At 44.5% G+C, this 20,064-nt stretch overlaps 1 pseudogene; it reads right to left on the minus strand.

The window, feature by feature from the left end:
• LOC130297364 (zinc finger protein ZFP2-like) overlaps positions 1 to 17,734 on the minus strand; it is a 322,941-nt pseudogene extending 305,207 nt beyond the window's left edge.
• Positions 17,735 to 20,064: the final 2,330 nt, after the last annotated feature.

Genomic DNA, 20,064 nt, shown 5'->3' on the forward strand with positions numbered 1-20,064 from the left:
CCTGCAGATTAACAGCCCAGTCATGTGAGGAGTCCAGCCATGTCTCAGTGACCCCAACTATATCACCAGCCATGTCTCAGTGACCCCAACTATATCACCAGCCATGTCTCAGTGACCCCAACTATATCAATATGTTCCTCCAGTATCAAGGCCTCAAGTTCCCCCATTTTATTTGCTAGGCTTCTGGCATTTGTGAACATACACTTTACATTTCCATTAAGTTTTACACATATAGTCTCACTAATGGGATTTTCAGAGTTATTGGGGTTAATGTTATTATTTGAGTTATAAGGGCTAATTGTACTATTTAAGTTATTGGGGCTAATGGGATTTTTTGAGTTATTGGGTCTAACGTTATTATTTAAGTTATTGGGGCTAATGGTATTTTTTGAGTTATTGGGTCTAACGTTATTATTTACGTTATTGGGGCTAATGGTATTTTTTGAGTTAATGGGGCTTATTGTAGTTATTGAGTTATTGGGGCTAATGGAATTTTTTGAATTATTGGGATTACAATTTTTCGGGCTACATTTATTTTTACGGCTGGTTTTTAACCCATGAATCTCCTTATCCACTGCTCTTAACCTCCCCCCCACAGGACTCCTCTCCACCCATCATTATGTCCTGACCCCTCTCTAACCTATCCATCCCACTGTCTGCTTTCTTTGCTTTATTATCCTCCCCCCACTCACCTAGTTTAAATACTCTGCCACCCCTTCCAGGATTCTCTCCCCCAGCACAGCGGATCCCCTTCCATTCAGGTGCAAATTATCCGTAGAATACAGTTTGTACCCCAATGAAAAGTCAGCCCAGTGCTCTAAAAACCCAAACCCTTCCCCCTTACACCACAACTTAAGCCATGCATTTAACTCCCTAAGCTCCCGCTGTCTTTCCTGCGATGCTCATGGCATAGTGACAGCCGAATTGTCACCATTCGGCAGTGGGATGAATTCTGGATCTCCACCTTATTGGACCCTCGCTACCGCCACGAAATAGGGGCCTTTTTTACACCCACTGAGAGGGAGGACAAAGTGACCTACTACAGAAGCATCCTATGTAGTCAGTTGGCCGATCCCTATTGGCGCCATCATCCATCCTCTCATAGGTCTGAATCAGGGGGCCCCCTGAGCTCACCTTCCACTGTCATGGCTGCTGGGCAGGGGTGGGGTGGCAGGAGCAGTACCAGCTCCATCAGCAGCAGCCTGAGTCTACAGTCACTGATGAGTAGCTTTCTTCACCCACATAGTGAAGCAACACAGCAGCAGCAGGTACACCTGGAGCAGGACCTGAACCATACCTTGACATGCCCATGCCAACACACCTTGAAGATCTGCTGGACTTCAGGGCAGCCAAACTTGATTTGTGGCCGCAACTAGCAGAGTTTGCCATGGAAAAGTTTCCTGTCCGGCCAGTAGTGTGCCATCAGAACGGGTGTTTAATGCGGCGGGGGCCATAGTCACCCCAAGGAGAACTCGTCTGTCCACAAAAAATGTGGAGACTGACCTTTGTGAAGATGAATCATGCATGGATCAGCCAGGATTTCCAACCACCAATGCCTGATGCATGAGAGTAGATTGACCATGGTGCCATACCAACACTTCACAAATATGGATAGTGCCAAACAGATTTAAGGTGCAGCTCCCAAGTTACAAACATTCCTCCGCATCATACCTTTTGTCACCCACCTTCGTCACAGAGTACTGGTATTGCCACCCACCACACCACTCTGTCACCGGGTAACTTTCAGGACTCCTGGTGCTGCTGCCACCTCCAGGCTGTGTCATTCAGCCACTATATTGTCTCCTCATGCTTCACCCACCTCCAGGCTGTGCCATTAATCCAATATATGGTCTACTGGTGCTTCAGCCAGCTCCTGTCTGTGTCATTCAGATGGTTTAGTGATGCTGCTGGGCCTAGCACATTACCTATAAATGTTTATGGTAGAACTAGGTACCATACATCTTCAATGGAAATTTCAAAATTCATCTTTTATTCTTAGAGATTGTGAGGCCCTATTGTCTCCTCATCTGCAGCCATCTCCAGGCTGTGCCATTCAGACACTATATGGCCTCCTCATGCTTCAGCCAACTCCAGGCTGTGCCATTCAGCCACTATATGGTCTCCTAATGCTTCAGACACCTCCAGGCTATGCCATTTAGACACTATATGCTCTCCTCATGCTTCAGCTACCTCCAGGCTGTGCCATTCAGACACTATGTGGTCTCCCCATGCTGCCACAAACTCTAGGCAGTCATACTGATGCCACCTCCAGGCTGTGTCATTCAGCCACTATATGGTCTCTTCTCATGCTTCAGCCAACTCCAGGCTGTGTCATTCAGCCACTATATGGTCTCCTCATGCTTCAGCCAACTCCAGGCTGTGTCATTCAGCCACTATATGGTCTCCTCATGCTTCAGCCACCTCCAGGCTGTGCCCTTCATCCAATATATGGTCTACTGATGCTTCAGCCAGCTCCAGTCTGTGTCATTCAGCAACAACATGGTTTAGTGATGCTGCTGGGCCTAGGATATTACCTATATATGTTTATTGTAGCACTAGGTACCATACATCTTCAATGGAAATTTCAAAATTCCTCTTTTATTCTTACAGATTGTGAGGCCCTTTTGTCTCCTCATCTGTCGCCAACTCCAGGCTGTGCCATTCAGACACTATATGGTCTCCTCATCCTTTAGCCTACTCCAGGCTGTGCCATTCAGATACTATATGGTCTCCTCATGCTTCAGCCATCTCCAGGCTGTGCCATTCATTCACTATATGGTCTCTTCATGCTGCCACAAACTCCAGGCTGTGTCATTCAGCCACTATATGGTCTCCTCATGCTTCTTCAGCCACCTCCAGGATGTGCCATTCAGCCACTATATGGTCTCCCCATGCTGCCACAAACTCCAGGCAGTCATTCAGCCACTATATGGTCTCATACTGATGCCACCTCCAGGCTGTCTTATTCAGCCACTATATGGTCTCTTCTCATGTTTTAGCCAACTCCAGGCTGTGTCATTCAGCCACTATATGGTCTCCTCATACTCATGCCACTCCAGGCTTTGTCATTGTGCTGCCATGTGACTCCTTGTTAAATTTGGTCCTTTGGACCCACACGCTGGGGCCTGGCACACTAAAACTAGGGAGTTAAAATTTCAATTTCAAAATCCTCAATTTCAAAATCTTACATTTCTCTTAAAAAATCTTAAATTTCAATGGTCTCCTCATGCTTCAGCCAACTCCAGGCTGTGTCATTCATCCAATATATGGTTTACTGATGCTGCTGGGCCTGGGTCTGGGCCTAAAAAATCTTTTATGGTAGCACTAGCTACCCTAAATCTTCAATTTAAATTTCAAAATTCATCTTTTAATCTTAGGGATTGTGAAGCTCTAGTGTCTACTCATGCTGCTGCCAACTTTGTTCACCAATGGAGGCGCTGCAATATGATCGCGGGTCGTCGTTGGTTGCTATGGCAGCAGGAGGTCAGATCATGACCTCCTGTCTGCCTGCTACGGAAGCCTGTGAGATCCAGCCACAGGCTGGATCGCACAGACTGTACTGTGTGCAGCTGATCGGGTCATACTGTGCCACAGTAAAAATGTATTGCAGCATAGTATAAACTGTAAAAATAAAATAAAAAGTTCTTCAATAAAATAATAAAGTGTAAAAAAATAAAAAATAAAATGCCCCTTTGCCAATAAAAGCCCTGTATTATGACCGAAAAAAAAAATCAAAAACACAAATCATATACATAATAGGTATTGCCTCAACCGTAATGATGTGTACTATAAAACTATAATGTAAATTATCCCGCAGGTGAACGCCATAAAAAAAACAACAAATGTGCAAAATTCGGAATAACAAAGATCAAAAGGTAGCACGTATCGCAAAAATGATACCAATAAAAAGTACAGCTCATCTCGCAAAAAACAAGCCATCACTCAATGGCGTTAGACGAAAAATAAAAAAGTTACGGCTGTTGGAAAATGAATGGCAGAAAAAGAATTTTGCTCAAAAAAGGAAAAAGAACATAAAAAGCTATATAAAATGGGTATCGCCACAATCGTACTGACCCACAGAATAAATATAACATCACTTTTACTGCACAGTGTAGACCATAAAAATAAAAAAAAACAGACATTTTCCAGTTTTTTACAAAAAATGCTGCAAAGTACAATACGTCACGAAAAAACTATCTCAGAAACGCTCCGCTCCGAAAAAGCGTTCTAAAGTTATTACCATTTAAAGAGATACATGTCAAATAAAAGAAAAAAGAAAAAGAGACTGGTCATTAAGGTAAAAAATGGGTCCGTCATTAAGGGGTTAAAGGTGAAAATGGGCTGGATCCTTAACCACTTAAGGACCAAGGACGTACAGGTACATCCTGAGTCCTTTCCCTTTCTATAACGCAGGGTCATAGCGGGTCGGGCCCGGCCTCTAACAACGGACGGGACCCGTGGCTAACAGCGCAGTAATGATCGCGGTGCCACGCGCTATTAACCCTGTAGATGCGGCGTTCAAAGTTGAATGCCACATCTAAAGTGAAAGTAGATCACTGCCGGTTAGCTCAGGGGGCTGTTCGGGATGTCCGCAGCGAAATCCCAGCATCCCGAACAGCTTTGGGACACGAGGAGGGTCTCCTACCTTGTCTCCTGGTGTCCGATCGCCGAATGACTGCTCAGTGTCTGAGATCCAGGCATGAGCAGTCAAGTGGCAGTATCATTGATCAATGGTTTCCTATGGGAAACCAGTGATTAATGTAAAAGATCAGTGTGTGCAGTGTTATAGATCCCTATGGGACTTCTTCGCTTGGCAGACTAACAGGCTCCTGCTACTGCTAAAAAGGGATCATTTTTGGAACATTTCGAAAAAGCTGCTGCGGCTTCAGATACCTCTGCGTGAATTTTCAATTGTTTCAGATTTTTTTTATGACATGTAAAGCATATAAAAGGCGCCACATGTTTTTTTGTTTTTGTTTTATTGAAGGTTTTATTTTTGTAAATTTAAATGAAACAGAATAAAACAACAATAGCATCAGCAGAAACAGTGTCTGAGTCTACATTCCAAAAGTTCCAATAAAATCCAAGTGAGCGCCAGTTACAGTAGTTGTGTGAACAGTAGCCCTCACTCCGTACACATACGTAACACACTGCTCAAAAAAATAAAAGGGAACACTTAAACAACACAATGTAACTCCAAGTCAGTGACACTTCTGTGAAATCCCACTGTCCACTCAGGAAGCAACACTGATTGACAATCAATTTCACATGCTGTTGTGCAAATAGAACAGACAACAGGTGGAAATTATAGGAAATTAGCAAGACACACCCTATAAAAGGAGTGGTTCTGCTGGTGGTGACCACAGACCACTTCTCAGTTACTATGCTTCCTGGCTGATGTTTTGGTCACTTTTGAATTCTGGCGGTGCTTTCACTCTAGTGGTAGAATGAGACGGAATCTACAACCCACACAAGTGGCTCAGGTAGTGCAGCTCATCCAGGGTGGCACATCAATGTGAGCTGTGGCAAGAAGGTTTACTGTGTCTGTCAGTGTAGTGTCCAGAGCATGGAGTTGCTAACAGGAAACAGGCCAGTACATAAGGAGACGTGGAGGAGGTTGTAGGAGGGCAACAACCCAGCAGCAGGACCGCTACCTCCACCTTTGTGCAAGGAGAAGCACTGCCAGAGCCCTGCAAAATGACCTACAGCAGGCCACAAATATGCATGTGTCCACTCAAATGGTCAGAAACAGACTCCATGAGGGTGGTATGAGGGCCCGACGTCCACAGGTGGGGGTTGTGCTTACAGCCCAACACCGTGCAGGATGTTTGGCATTTGCCAGAGAACACTTAGATTGGCAAATTCACCACGGGTGCCCTGTGTTCTTCACAGATGAAAGCAGGTTCACACTGAGAACATGTGGCAGAATCTGGAGACGCCGTGGAGATCGTTCTGCTGCCTGCAACATCCTGCAGCATCACCGGTTTCGCAGTGGGTCAGTAATGATGTGGGGTGGAATTTCTTTGGGAGGCTACACAGCCCTCCATGTGCTTACCAGAGGTACCTGACTGCCATTAGGTACCGAGATCCTCAGACCCTTGTGAGACCATATGCTGATGCGGTTGGCCCTGGGTTCCTCCTAATGTAAGACAATGCTAGACCTCATGTGGCTGGAGTGTGTCAGCAGTTCCTGCAAGATGAAAACATTGATGCTATGGACTGGCCGCCCGTTCCCCAGACCTGAATCCGATTGAGCACATCTGGGACATCATGTCTCGCTCCATCCACCACAGACTGTCCAGGAGTTGGCGGATGCTTTAGTCCAGGTCTGGGAGGACATCCCTCAGGAGACCATCCGCCACCTCATCAGGAGCATGCCCAGGCATTGTAGGGAGGTCATACGGGCACGTGGAGGCCACACACACTACTGAGCCTCATTGTGACGTGTATTAAGGACATTACATAAAGTTGGATCAGCCTGTAGTGCGGTTTTCCACTGTGATTTTGAGTGTGACTCCATATCCAGACCTCCATGGGTTGATAAATTTGATTTCCATTGATAATTTTTGTGTGATTTTGTTGTCAGCACATTCAACTATGTAAAGAGGAAAGGATTTCATACGATTAGTTCATTCATTCAGATCTAGGATGTGTTATCTTAGTGTTCCCTTTATTTTTTTGAGCAGTGTATATAGAGTAAGAAGTTCGGTTATTATCTGTCTAATCTAAACCTAAGAATGATAACCGAGCATCAGGTATGGGCTTCGTCTTCTCATCTGTTGGAGTCTACGGGACAATTCTTCAGCTCCTTATGCTGCAATTTTTTTTAACTATTTCTTTATGGGATTGTTTTTTCATTCGGGGCATTGTTCTCCTTTCTGACTCCCAACTGTCTCTTAGCTAACTGTGGGCTGAACCAATGTACAGTCACTACCTACAATAGTGGATCGATCCGCCACAGCAGCATATAAGCTTTACTCATACTACGATGGGGGTAGTCATCCCCTTCTGCTTGACGGATTTCAGCCGTATATCCACCCCTAATAATTAATTATGTTAAATTTTTATTGAATTAGTCTTCATACTCACAAAACGTAATAGTACATCCATAAGTGTGAAGAGATTAAGAATAAAATTTTATGTTTTCCCTGTGTGAGTTCTTTGATGTGTAATTAGACTTTGTCCTAAAAGACTTCATACATATTGTACATTAAAATGGCTTCTCTCCTGCGTGAGTTCTTTGATGTAAAACAAGAGATGATTTCTGAGTAAAACATTTCCCACATTCTGTACATGAATATGGCTTCTCCCCTGTGTGAATTCTTTGATGTAAACCAAGAGCTGATCGCTGAGTAAAACATTTCCCACATTCTTCGCATGAAAATGGCTTCTCCCCTGTGTGAGTTCTTTGATGTAAAACAAGAGAAGATTTCTGAATAAAACATTTTCCACATTCTAAACAAGAAAATGGCTTCTCCCCTGTGTGAATTTTATGATGTTCAACAAGAGATGCTTTGTAAGTGAAACATTTCCCACATTCTGGACATTGAAATGGCTTCTCTCCTGTGTGAGTTTTCTGATGTTTAACAAGATGTGTTTTTCGAGATAAACATTTTCCACATTCTGGACACGGAAATGGTTTCTTTCCTGTGTGAGTGCTTTGATGTCTAAAAAGATTAGATTTTTGAGTAAAATATTTCCCACATTGTGAACAAGAAAATGGCTTCTCGTCTGTATTCGTTTTTCCATGTCCAACACCCCTTCTGTGGTTTTCATTCTGTTTACCAGCCTGTGGTGGATCAGAAGACAGGACGGGTATAACGGGATCAGATGACAGATCTTGTCTGTGAAGGGCTGAGGGTGTATCTGGGATAATGGAATGTTCTTCATATGTATCTTGTGTGATATCATCATCTGCTTTATAATATGAAGATAGAAGATTCTCCTCTGATCTCCTGGTACAAGAATCTGGCAAGGAAAAAACAGATTTTATTATTTTCAAGAAATATAACCTTTTATTTTACATATAAATATAGTTAGACCTTTTTGTGTAATATTGCTAAATCCAACTTTATAAGGGCACTATCAAGGCGCCGGTATTAAAGCACTTGCCAAATTCGCACTCAAGGTTCCCAGATGTGACAGAGTTTCTCAGACTTCCCTCCTGGCTTCATATATGTCAGCTTCAATCAAACACACCCATTAAGAGACAGAAGGGGCTTTAGGGGGCTTCCGAGCATGAAAATAATAAGCGTCTATAGCAGTGTTCTCCAACCAGGGTGCCTTCTGCTGTTGCAAAACTACAAATCCCAGCATGCCCGGACAGCCCAAGGCTGTTCGGGCATGCTGGGAGTTGTAGTTTTGCAACAGCTGGGGGTACCCTGGTTTGGAAACACTGGTCTATAGATTCGACGTCCGTATTGGGTTGGGATAAGAGCCTCAATGATACCCAGCAGACTATTAAAGGGGTACTCCAATGGGAAAAACATTTTTTTAATCAACTGGTGCCAGAAAGTTAAACAGATTTGTAAATTACTTCTATTAAAAAATCTTAAAGGGGTATTCCAGGAAAAAAACTTTTTTATATATATATATCAACTGGCTCCAGAAAGTTAAACAGATTTGTAAATTACTTCTATTAAAAAATCTTAATCCTTTCAGTACTTATGAGCTTCTGAAGTTAAGGTTGTTCTTTTCTGGCTCAATCCTCTCTGATGACACGTGTCTCGGGAACCGCCCAGTTTAGAAGAGGTTTGCTATGGGGATTTGCTTCTAAACTGGGCGTTTCCCGAGACAGGTGTCATCAGAGAGGAGTTAGACAGAAAAGAACAACCTTAACTTCAGAAGCTCATAAGTACTGAAAGGATTAAGATTATTTAATAGAAGTAATTTACAAATCTGTTTAACTTTCTGGAGCCAGTTGATATATAAAAAAAAAAAGTTTTTTCCTGGAATACCCCTTTAATCCTTCCAGTACTTATTAGCTGTTGAATACTACAGAGGAAATTATTTTCTTTTTGGAACACAGAGCTCTCTGGTGACATCACGAGGACAGTGCTCTCTGCTGAAAATAAAAAAAATTCCTCTGTAGTATTCAGCAGCTAATAAGTACTGGAAAAATTTAGATTTTTTTAATAGAAGTAATTTACAAATCTGTTTAACTTTCTGGCACCAGTTGATAAAAAAAAAAAATTCCACCGGAGTACCCCTTTAAGTGGGGCAGAAATATTAGGGATTGCATTTCAGGGTTCAGGAAAGTGTGAACATGTAGCCAGTAAGTCTGCAACAAAGGGCACTGCCAGATCATATGCTATAGGGTCCCGTTGGTTTGACTGCACCTGGTGCATGTGTCAGTGGCAAGAAGCCTTATGCCGACAAGCTTTTGAGGGATGAGATATGCTCTATGTAACCAATAAAGGGGTTATCCAGGAAGAGAAAAACAGAGCTAATTTCTTTTTTTTTTTTAAACGCTCCCCATCTGTCTCCAGTTTGGGTGTGGTTTTGCAGCTCAGTTCCATTGAAGTGTATTGAGCCAAGTTGTAATACCACACCCAACCTGGAGACAGACAGGGAGCGATTTTTGAAAGAAATTAGCTCTAATTTTCTATTCCTGGAAAACCCCATTAAAGGGGTACTCCGGTGGAAACATTTTTATTTTTTAATCAACTGGTGCCAGAAAGATAAACAGATTTGTAAATGACCAATTAAAAATCTTTATCCTGCCAGTACTTTTTAGGGAAATGCTTTTCTTTTTGGATTTCTCTTCTGTCACGACCACAGTGCTCTCTACTGACCTCTGCTGTCCATTTGAGGAACTTTCCAGAGCAGCATATGTTTGCTATGTGGATTTTTTTTTCCTGCTTTGGACAGTTCCTAAAATGGACAGCAGAGAGCACTGTGGTCGTAACAGAAGATAAATCCAAAAAGAAAAGCATTTCCACTGTAGTATACAGCTGCTGATAAGTACTGTAAGGATTAAGATTTTTTTTATAGAAGTAATTTACAAATCTGTTTAACTTTCTGGCACCAGATGATTTAAAAAAAAAAAAAAAGGTTTCCACCGGAGTACCCCTTTAAGCTTGAATAAGTTGATCTATGGCACTAATGACCTTTGATCGCCACGTGGCGGCCATGCTCTCGCATGGAAATCCTCCAGAAAGACAGCGGCCCCTTTCTATTTTTAGGAAAGAAGAATGAAGTGCTAAGTCCTCTAGGGACAAAATAGTTTTATAAAAAGTGGAGACTGGTTTGATGAGATGTTAAAGGGGTATTCCGCCCCTAGACATTTTATCCCCTATCCAAAGGATAGGGGATAAGATGTCAGATCGCCGGGGTCCCGCTGCTGGGGACCCCCGGGATCCCCGCTGCGGCACCCCACTATCATTACAGCACAGAGCGAGTTCGCTCTGTGCGTAATGACGGGCGATACAGGGGCCGGAGCAGCGTGACGTCATGGCTCCACCCCTCGTGACATCACGGCCCGTCCCCTTAATGCAAGTCTATGGGAGGGGGCGTGACGACCGCCACGCCCCCTCCCATAGACTTGTATTGAAAGGGGCGGGTTGTGACATCACGAGGGGCGGAGCCGTGACATAACGATGCTCCGGCCCCTGTACCGCCCATCATTACGCGCAGAGCGAACTTGCTCTGTGCTGTAATGATAGCGCGGTGCCGCAGCGGGGATCCCAGGGCTCCCCAGCAGCGGGACCACGGTGATCTGACATCTTATCCCCTATCCTTTGGATAGGGGATAAGATGTCTAGGGGCGGAATACCCCTTTAACGCCTGAGCACAGAAAGGGGTTAACACCCTAACAATATCGGAAGTAAACAAACGTCCTAATACCCTGGTAAACTCCATCATCAGTGATAACCAGTCCCCAGAAGTCCCCATCGCATTGTCCCTGCACCTTAGGATCCAGAGATAAAGAAGAAATATTCCTCCTCTGTCTATAGAGATGGGAAACGGAAGCAGCAGGCAGCACCGCACTCATATACTCTATGTCCAGATTCCAGCTGTATTTCACATCCATATTATTAATGCACATTATGTCTTATCACCTATATACAGGTCACATGTTCATCTATATTTAATGTGCATTTTAAATTAAAACATTCAACGCACAATTGTTGTAGGAGGTGACGGAGTACAATATGTGACTCTTCTCTGCATTTAGTGGTCACTACTCACCTGAGCGGTGACCTGTAGAAATGTCCTCCTTATACTGCTCATCACCACTCACATATGTCTCTTCTTCTTCCTTTATGTCTGTAGCATTAATATAGTTCAGATATTTCCCTGTAGGAATGTCCTCTTTATACTGCTCATCACCGCTCACATCTGTCTCTTCTTCTTCCTTTATGTCTGTAGCATTAATATAGATCAGATATTTCCCTGTAGCAATGTCCTCCTTATACTGCTCATCACCGCTCACATCTGTCTCTTCTTCTTCCTTTATGTCTGGAGCATTAATATAAATCAGATCTTCCCCCTGATTCATAAGATGTGAAAGAAATATTGTAAAAGTCAGATCCAGATAATAGAAGTCACCTGAAATGTTTCATATGAGCAGAAATGATCATTAATTATAATTAGAAACAAAAATGACAGGAGGAATTATCTGAGCCCCATAGCTGCAGGTCTCCTAGAAGCTGAACATAGATATTAGATGATGGATTAATAACCTCAGGACCCTCATACACATGTATATCCCCCATGGCTAGACAGGCTTCAGGTTGTGTCAGTGGAGGAGATCAGCTCCTGCCAGACACCTCTGGGGTTTGTCTCGGGGGAAATAAAGGATCAGATGGGTATAAATCCAACCTGTTGGTTCCTTATTCCAACCAGCAGTCTCCATAGCCAGAAAACTGTGAGAAGATCCAGACAACATGTAATGTCTATGGTCGGCTTTATCCTGTCATCTCCACCTTTCTCATTCCACAAGTATAAAGCATATAATACTGTAGGATAAAACAAGACTGAACACAAGAGCTTCACAGCCCTTCTACAGATCATAGGGAATATCTCCATCTACCTGATCCTGATCCTGTGGAAGAAGAGGACGGGGACACCTCTCTGCTGCTGTTCTCTTACTGGATCTGACTGTAGGGAACACATACAGAGACTGAATTCATTCTTTACATACAAATAATGAGAGGACGTGTGTATATAGTCATGTCTATTACCTGCTGATGTGAGGGGCTGCTGATCCTCCATCATCACCTGATCCTTGTACTGATCCTTGTGTCCTTCTACATACTCCCACTCCTCCATGGAGAAATAGACCGCCACGTCCTGACACCTTATAGGAACCTGACACACAATGATACAGTCATCACCCCGACCCCTCCAGTGGTGTTACTGTATAATGTCCCAGCATTCCCAGCAGTGTCACCTCTCCAGTCATCACCAGACCCCTCCATTACTGTATAATGTCCCAGCATTCCCAGCAGTGTCACCTCTCCAGTCATTACCAGACCCCTCCATTACTGTATAATGTCCCAGCATTCCCAGCAGTGTCACCTCTCCAGTCACCACCAGACCCCTCCATTACTGTATAATGTCCCAGCATTCCCAGCAGTGTCACCTCTCCAGTCATCACCAGACCCCTCCATTACTGTATAATGTCCCAGCATTCCCAGCAGTGTCACCTCTCCAGTCATCACCAGACCCCTCCATTACTGTATAATGTCCCAGCATTCCCAGCAGTGTCACCTCTCCAGTCATCACCAGACCCCTCCATTACTGTATAATGCCCCAGCAGTGTCACCTCTCCAGACATCACCAGACCCCTCCATTACTGTATAATGTCCCAGCATTCCCAGCAGTGTCACCTCTCCAGTCATCACCAGACCCCTCCATTACTGTATAATGTCCCAGCAGTGTCACCTCTCCAGTCATCACCAGACCCCTCCATTACTGTATAATGTCCCATCATTTCCAGCAGTGTCACCTCTCCAGTCATCACCCCGACCCCTCCATTACTGTATAATGTCCCAGCATTCCCAGCAGTGTCACCTCTCCAGTCATCACCAGACCCCTCCATTACTGTATAATGTCCCAGCAGTGTCACCTCTCCAGTCATCACCAGACCCCTCCATTACTGTATAATGTCCCAGCATTCCCAGCAGTGTCACCTCTCCAGTCATCACCAGACCCCTCCATTACTGTATAATGTCCCAGCATTCCCAGCAGTGTCACCTCTCCAGTCACCACCAGACCCCTCCATTACTGTATAATGTCCCAGCAGTGTCACCTCTCCAGTCATCACCAGACCCCTCCATTACTGTATAATGTCCCAGCATTCCCAGCAGTGTCACCTCTCCAGTCATCACCCGACCCCTCCATTACTGTATAATGTCCCAGCATTCCCAGCAGTGTCACCTCTCCAGTCATCACCAGACCCCTCCATTACCGTATAATGTCCCAGCATTCCCAGCAGTGTCACCTCTCCAGTCATCACCAGACCCCTCCATTACTGTATAATGTCCCAGCATTCCCAGCAGTGTCACCTCTCCAGTCACCACCAGACCCCTCCATTACTGTATAATGTCCCAGCATTCCCAGCAGTGTCACCTCTCCAGTCATCACCAGACCCCTCCATTACTGTATAATGTCCCAGCAGTGTCACCTCTCCAGTCATCACCAGACCCCTCCATTACTGTATAATGTCCCAGCAGTGTCACCTCTCCAGTCATCACCAGACCCCTCCATTACTGTATAATGTCCCAGCATTCCCAGCAGTCACCTCTCCAGTCATCACCAGACCCCTCCATTATTGTATAATGTCCCAGTATTCCCAGCAGGGTCACCTCTCCAGTCATCACCAGACCCCTCCATTACTGTATAATGTCCCAGCATTCCCAGCAGTGTCACCTCTCCAGTCATCACCAGACCCCTCCATTACTGTATAATGTCCCAGCATTCCCAGCAGTGTCACCTCTCCGGTCATCACCAGACCCCTCCATTACTGTATAATGTCCCAGCATTCCCAGCAGTGTCACCTCTCCAGTCATCACCAGACCCCTCCATTACTGTATAATGTCCCAGCAGTGTCACCTCTCCAGTCATCACCAGACCCCTCCATTACTGTATAATGTCCCAGCAGTGTCACCTCTCCAGTCATCACCAGACCCCTCCATTACTGTATAATGTCCCAGCAGTGTCACCTCTCCAGTCATCACCAGACCCCTCCATTACTGTATAATGTCCCAGCATTCCCAGCAGTGTCACCTCTCCAGTCATCACCAGACCCCTCCATTACTGTATAATGTCCCAGCATTCCCAGCAGGGTCACCTCTCCAGTCAGCACCAGACCCCTCCATTACTGTATAATGTCCCAGCATTCCCAGCAGGGTCACCTCTCCAGTCAGCACCAGACCCCTCCATTACTGTATAATGTCCCAGCATTCCCAGCAGTGTCACCTCTCCAGTCATCACCAGACTCCTCCATTACTATATAATGTCCCAGCAGTGTCACCTCTCCAGTCATCACCAGACCCTCCATTACTGTATAATGTCCCAGCATTCCCAGCAGTGTCACCTCTCCAGTCATCACCAGACTCCTCCATTACTATATAATGTCCCAGCAGTGTCACCTCTCCAGTCAGCAGCTCCATCATCTTGTTGATCAGTTCTCGGATCTTCTGTTCCTCCATTTCCTCATGTATCAGGGAGTGAGGTGGGGGCCCCAGGATTGGCCTTAGGGTTCTTCCCCGTCCTTTACACACAGGGGCCCGACAGCGCCCACTAGAGGACTTCTTCACTACTGTGTAATCCTGTGTATGGAGAGACACATAAATATCACTACATACATTCCCAGAATCCCTCACCTCTCCAGTCATATCCATCTGTTATTACATAGATAAAAATGAGGTCATGTGACATCACTCCCAGAATCCCTCACCTCTCCAGTCATATCCATCTGTTATTACATAGATAAGAATAAGGTCATGTGACATCACTCCCAGAATCCCTCACCTCTCCAGTCATATCCATCTGTTATTACATAGATAAGAATGAGGTAATGTGACATCACTCCCAGAATCCCGCACCTCTCCAGTCATATCCATCTGTAATTACATAGATAAGAATGAGGTCATGTGACATCACTCCCAGAATCCCTCACCTCTCCAGTCATATCCATCTATTATTACATAGATAAGAATGAAGTCATGTGACATCACTCCCAGAATCCCTCACCTCTCCAGTTATATCCATCTACAGTGACCCCCCGACCTACCATGGCCCCGACATATGATCTCAGAGGCCATTGCATTTCGATATCAGCATCGACATACGATGCTTTTTTATGTCGGGGCCATCGCATTAAGTGCTATCCGGCAGCGCAAAATGCTTAAGCTGCTGCCGGATAGCAGCTTAATGTTCCCCGTGTGGTGCGGTAGGTATTACTTACCCCTCCACGATGCTCCGGGGTGCCCTCCGGGTCCAGCGCTGGTCTTCCGGTGTCTTCTCTGCCCTCTCCGATGACGTCAATACGCTGCTGCGCACGTCATCCAATAGGAATGGTGTACGCAGCGGCGTAATGACGTCGCTACGCAGGCCCAGTAAGGCCTTTGCGGAAGACATCGGAGGACCGGAGAAGACAGCAGAGGACCGGAGAAGACAGCGGAGGACCGGAGAAGACAGCGGAGGACCGGAGAAGACAGCGGAGGACCTGAGAAGACAGCGGAGAGCCCAGCGGAGGCCCGGGGTCACCATCGGGAGCGGCGGGGACACCATCGCGAGCGGCGGGGACAGGTGAGTACAGCTTCCTATACTTTACATTGCACGAATCCCTCAACATACCATGGATTCGACAAACGATGGCTCGTTTGGAACGAATTACCATCGTATGTTGAGGGACCACTGTATTACATAGATAAGAATGAGGTCATGTGACATCACTCCCAGAATCCCTCACCTCTCCAGTCATATCCATCTGTTATTACATAGATAAAAATGAGGTCATGTGACATCACTCCCAGAATCCCTCACCTCTCCAGTCATATCCATCTGTTATTACATAGATAAGAATGAGGTCATGTGACATCATTCCCAGAATCCCTCACATCTCCAGTCATATCCATCTGTTATTACATAGATAAGAATGAGGTCATGTGACATCACTCCCAGAATCCCTCACCTCTCCAGTCATATCCATCTGTTATTACATAGATAAGAATGAGGTCATGTGACATCACTCCCAGAATCCCTCACCTCTCCAGTCATATCCATTTGTTATTATAGATAAGAATGAGGTCATGTGACATCACTCCCAGAATCCCTCACCTCTCCAGTCATATCCATCTGTTATTATATAGATAAGAATGAGGTCATGTGACATCACTCCCAGAATCCCTCACCTCTCCAGTCATATCCATCTGTTATTACATAGATAAGAATGAGGTCATGTGACATCACTCCCAGAATCCCTCACCTCTCCAGTCATATCCATCTGTTATTATAGATAAGAATGAGGTCATGTGACATCATTCCCAGAATCCCTCACATCTCCAGTCATATCCATCTGTTATTACATAGATAAGAATGAGGTCATGTGACATCACTCCCAGAATCCCTCACCTCTCCAGTCATATCCATTTGTTATTATAGATAAGAATGAGGTCATGTGACATCACTCCCAGAATCCCTCACCTCTCCAGTCATATCCATCTGTTATTATATAGATAAGAATGAGGTCATGTGACATCACTCCCAGAATCCCTCACCTCTCCAGTCATATCCATCTGTAATTATATAGATAAGAATGAGGTCATGTGACATCACTCCCAGAATCCCTCACCTCTCCAGTCATATCCATCTGTTATTATATAGATAAGAATGAGGTCATGTGACAGCACTCCCAGAATCCCTCACCTCTCCAGTCATATCCATCTGTTATTACATAGATAAGAATGAGGTCATGTGACATCACTCCCAGAATCCCTCACCTCTCCAGTAAGCCGGAAGAGTATCTCTAGGGTGAGGTCTATTATCCTGTCGGCCATCTTGTTCCTGTCCCTCTCCATGGTTGATCAGGAAACTTTTCTTATATAGAAGATATCAGCAGAGGATCCTGGGTTGGAGGAACCTGAAGGGAAGAAGAGGATAAAGTGTAAAATCCCATATAAACACGATCTTAGGACTTAGGAGAGATAAGATGGTGGACACCACATGATCAGTATCTCCATACAGTCTAGAAGGGTGTTTGGTGGGGGGAGGTGTTTCTAGGTAAACAGTGAAGGCCGGTTTGGGGGGCAGGTAAAGGGGGGAGGATATAAGGGACGGTCAGGTTGGGAGCAGATAGATCATAGTGAAGATCTTAACCCCTTCCCGCACCATGATGTAACTATACGCTGTAGTTCGGACTATCTTCCCACATGAAGACATACAGTTATGTGGCAGGAGAGGTGTCCATGGTATCAGTAGATGATGGCGGCTGTAATGTACAGATAACATCCCGCTGCAATGGCCAGGAATAAGATAATGGTCACATGGAGCCAATGGGTTACCAGGGCAACCTGGGGCCTAGTGAAGGATCCTAGACCTGCCTAGATCTGCCAAAGATATGGCCGAATAGATTGTATTATAGAAGAATTCAGCAGATCACAGTATGAAGGGTCTTTGTCAGTAATTTTTTAACCCCTTCCTGGCAATGCAAAAAAAATTTGCAGAAACAAAATAACCACTAAATACTGAGAACGGAACCACAATAACCAGTAAGAGGGGAAAACCCCAAACCACATATACTGCAATAATATATATTTATACACACACATACCTCTACTTGTGGTTGCTTTGTTTTTACAGGACCTGCGATGATGTCACCGTCATGTGATCAGTCACATGGAGGAGGAGGAGTCACATGATCAGGGGCTGCTGCTCTAGGCTCATCTGCTCAGTGTATGCAGGACTCTGCTGTGCTGGTTGTGATCGCTGCTGGATGAGCTGAAGTTATGTGTATGCAGCAGAGCTGTGTGTGTGTGATGTGCGTGGTGCAGAGCTGTGTATGTGTGTGTTATATATGTCTGCAGCAGAGCTGTGTGTAATGTGCATGTAGCTGAGCTGTATGTGTACACAGTAGAGCTGTATATGTGTAATGTACATGTAGCTGAGCTGTATGTGTACACAGTAGAGCTGTATATGTGTAATGTACATGTAGCTGAGCTGTATGTGTACACAGTAGAGCTGTATATGTGTAATGTACATGTAGCTGAGCTGTATGTGTACACAGTAGAGCTGTATATGTGTAATGTACATGTAGCTGAGCTGTATGTGTACACAGTAGAGCTGTATATGTGTAATGTACATGTAGCTGAGCTGTGTGTACACAGTAGAGCTGTATATGTGTAATGTACATGTAGCTGAGCTGTATGTGTACACAGTAGAGCTGTATATGTGTAATGTACATGTAGCTGAGCTGTATGTGTACACAGTAGTGCTGTATATGTGTAATGTACATGTAGCTGAGCTGTATATGTACACAGTAGAGCTGTATATGTGTAATGTACATGTAGCTGAGCTGTATGTGTACACAGTAGAGCTGTATATGTGTAATGTACATGTAGCTGAGCTGTATGTGTACACAGTAGAGCTGTATGTGTAATGTACATGTAGCTGAGCTGTATGTGTACACAGTAGAGCTGTATATGTGTAATGTGCATGTAGCTGAGCTGTATGTGTACACAGTAGAGCTGTATATGTGTAATGTACATGTAGCTGAGCTGTATGTGTACACAGTAGTGCTGTATATGTGTAATGTACATGTAGCTGAGCTGTATGTGTACACAGTAGAGCTGTATATGTGTAATGTGCATGTAGCTGAGCTGTATGTGTACACAGTAGAGCTGTATATGTGTAATGTGCATGTAGCTGAGCTGTATGTGTACACAGTAGAGCTGTATATGTGTAATGTGCATGTAGCTGAGCTGTATGTGTACACAGTAGAGCTGTATATGTGTAATGTACATGTAGCTGAGCTGTATGTGTACACAGTAGAGCTGTGTGTAATGTGCATGTAGTTGAGCTGTATGTGTACACAGTAGAGCTGTATATGTGTAATGTACATGTAGCTGAGCTGTATGTGTCCACAGTAGAGCTGTATGTGTGTAATGTACATGTAGCTGAGCTGTATGTGTACACAGTAGGGCTGTATATGTGTAATGTACATGTAGCTGAGCTGTATGTGTACACAGTAGAGCTGTGTGTAATGTGCATGTAGTTGAGCTGTATGTGTACACAGTAGAGCTGTATATGTGTAATGTACATGTAGCTGAGCTGTATGTGTCCACAGTAGAGCTGTATGTGTGTAATGTACATGTAGCTGAGCTGTATGTGTACACAGTAGAGCTGTATATGTGTAATGTACATGTAGCTGAGCTGTATGTGTACACAGTAGAGCTGTATATGTGTAATGTACATGTAGCTGAGCTGTATGTGTACACAGTAGAGCTGTATATGTGTAATGTACATGTAGCTGAGCTGTATATGTGTAATGTGCATGTAGCTGAGCTGTATGTGTACACAGTAGAGCTGTATATGTGTAATGTGCATGTAGCTGAGCTGTATGTGTACACAGTAGAGCTGTATATGTGTAATGTACATGTAGCTGAGCTGTATGTGTACACAGTAGAGCTGTGTGTAATGTGCATGTAGCTGAGCTGTATGTGTACACAGTAGAGCTGTATATGTGTAATGTACATGTAGCTGAGCTGTATGTGTACACAGTAGAGCTGTGTGTAATGTGCATGTAGCTGAGCTGTATGTGTACACAGTAGAGCTGTATATGTGTAATGTACATGTAGCTGAGCTGTATGTGTACACAGTAGAGCTGTATATGTGTAATGTACATGTAGCTGAGCTGTATGTGTACACAGTAGAGCTGTGTGTAATGTGCATGTAGCTGAGCTGTATGTGTACACAGTAGAGCTGTATATGTGTAATGTACATGTAGCTGAGCTGTATGTGTACACAGTAGAGCTGTATATGTGTAATGTACATGTAGCTGAGCTGTATGTGTACACAGTAGAGCTGTGTGTAATGTGCATGTAGCTGAGCTGTATG

This window comes from Hyla sarda, chromosome 1 (assembly GCF_029499605.1).
Source record: "Hyla sarda isolate aHylSar1 chromosome 1, aHylSar1.hap1, whole genome shotgun sequence".
Classification (NCBI taxonomy): domain Eukaryota; kingdom Metazoa; phylum Chordata; class Amphibia; order Anura; family Hylidae; genus Hyla; species Hyla sarda.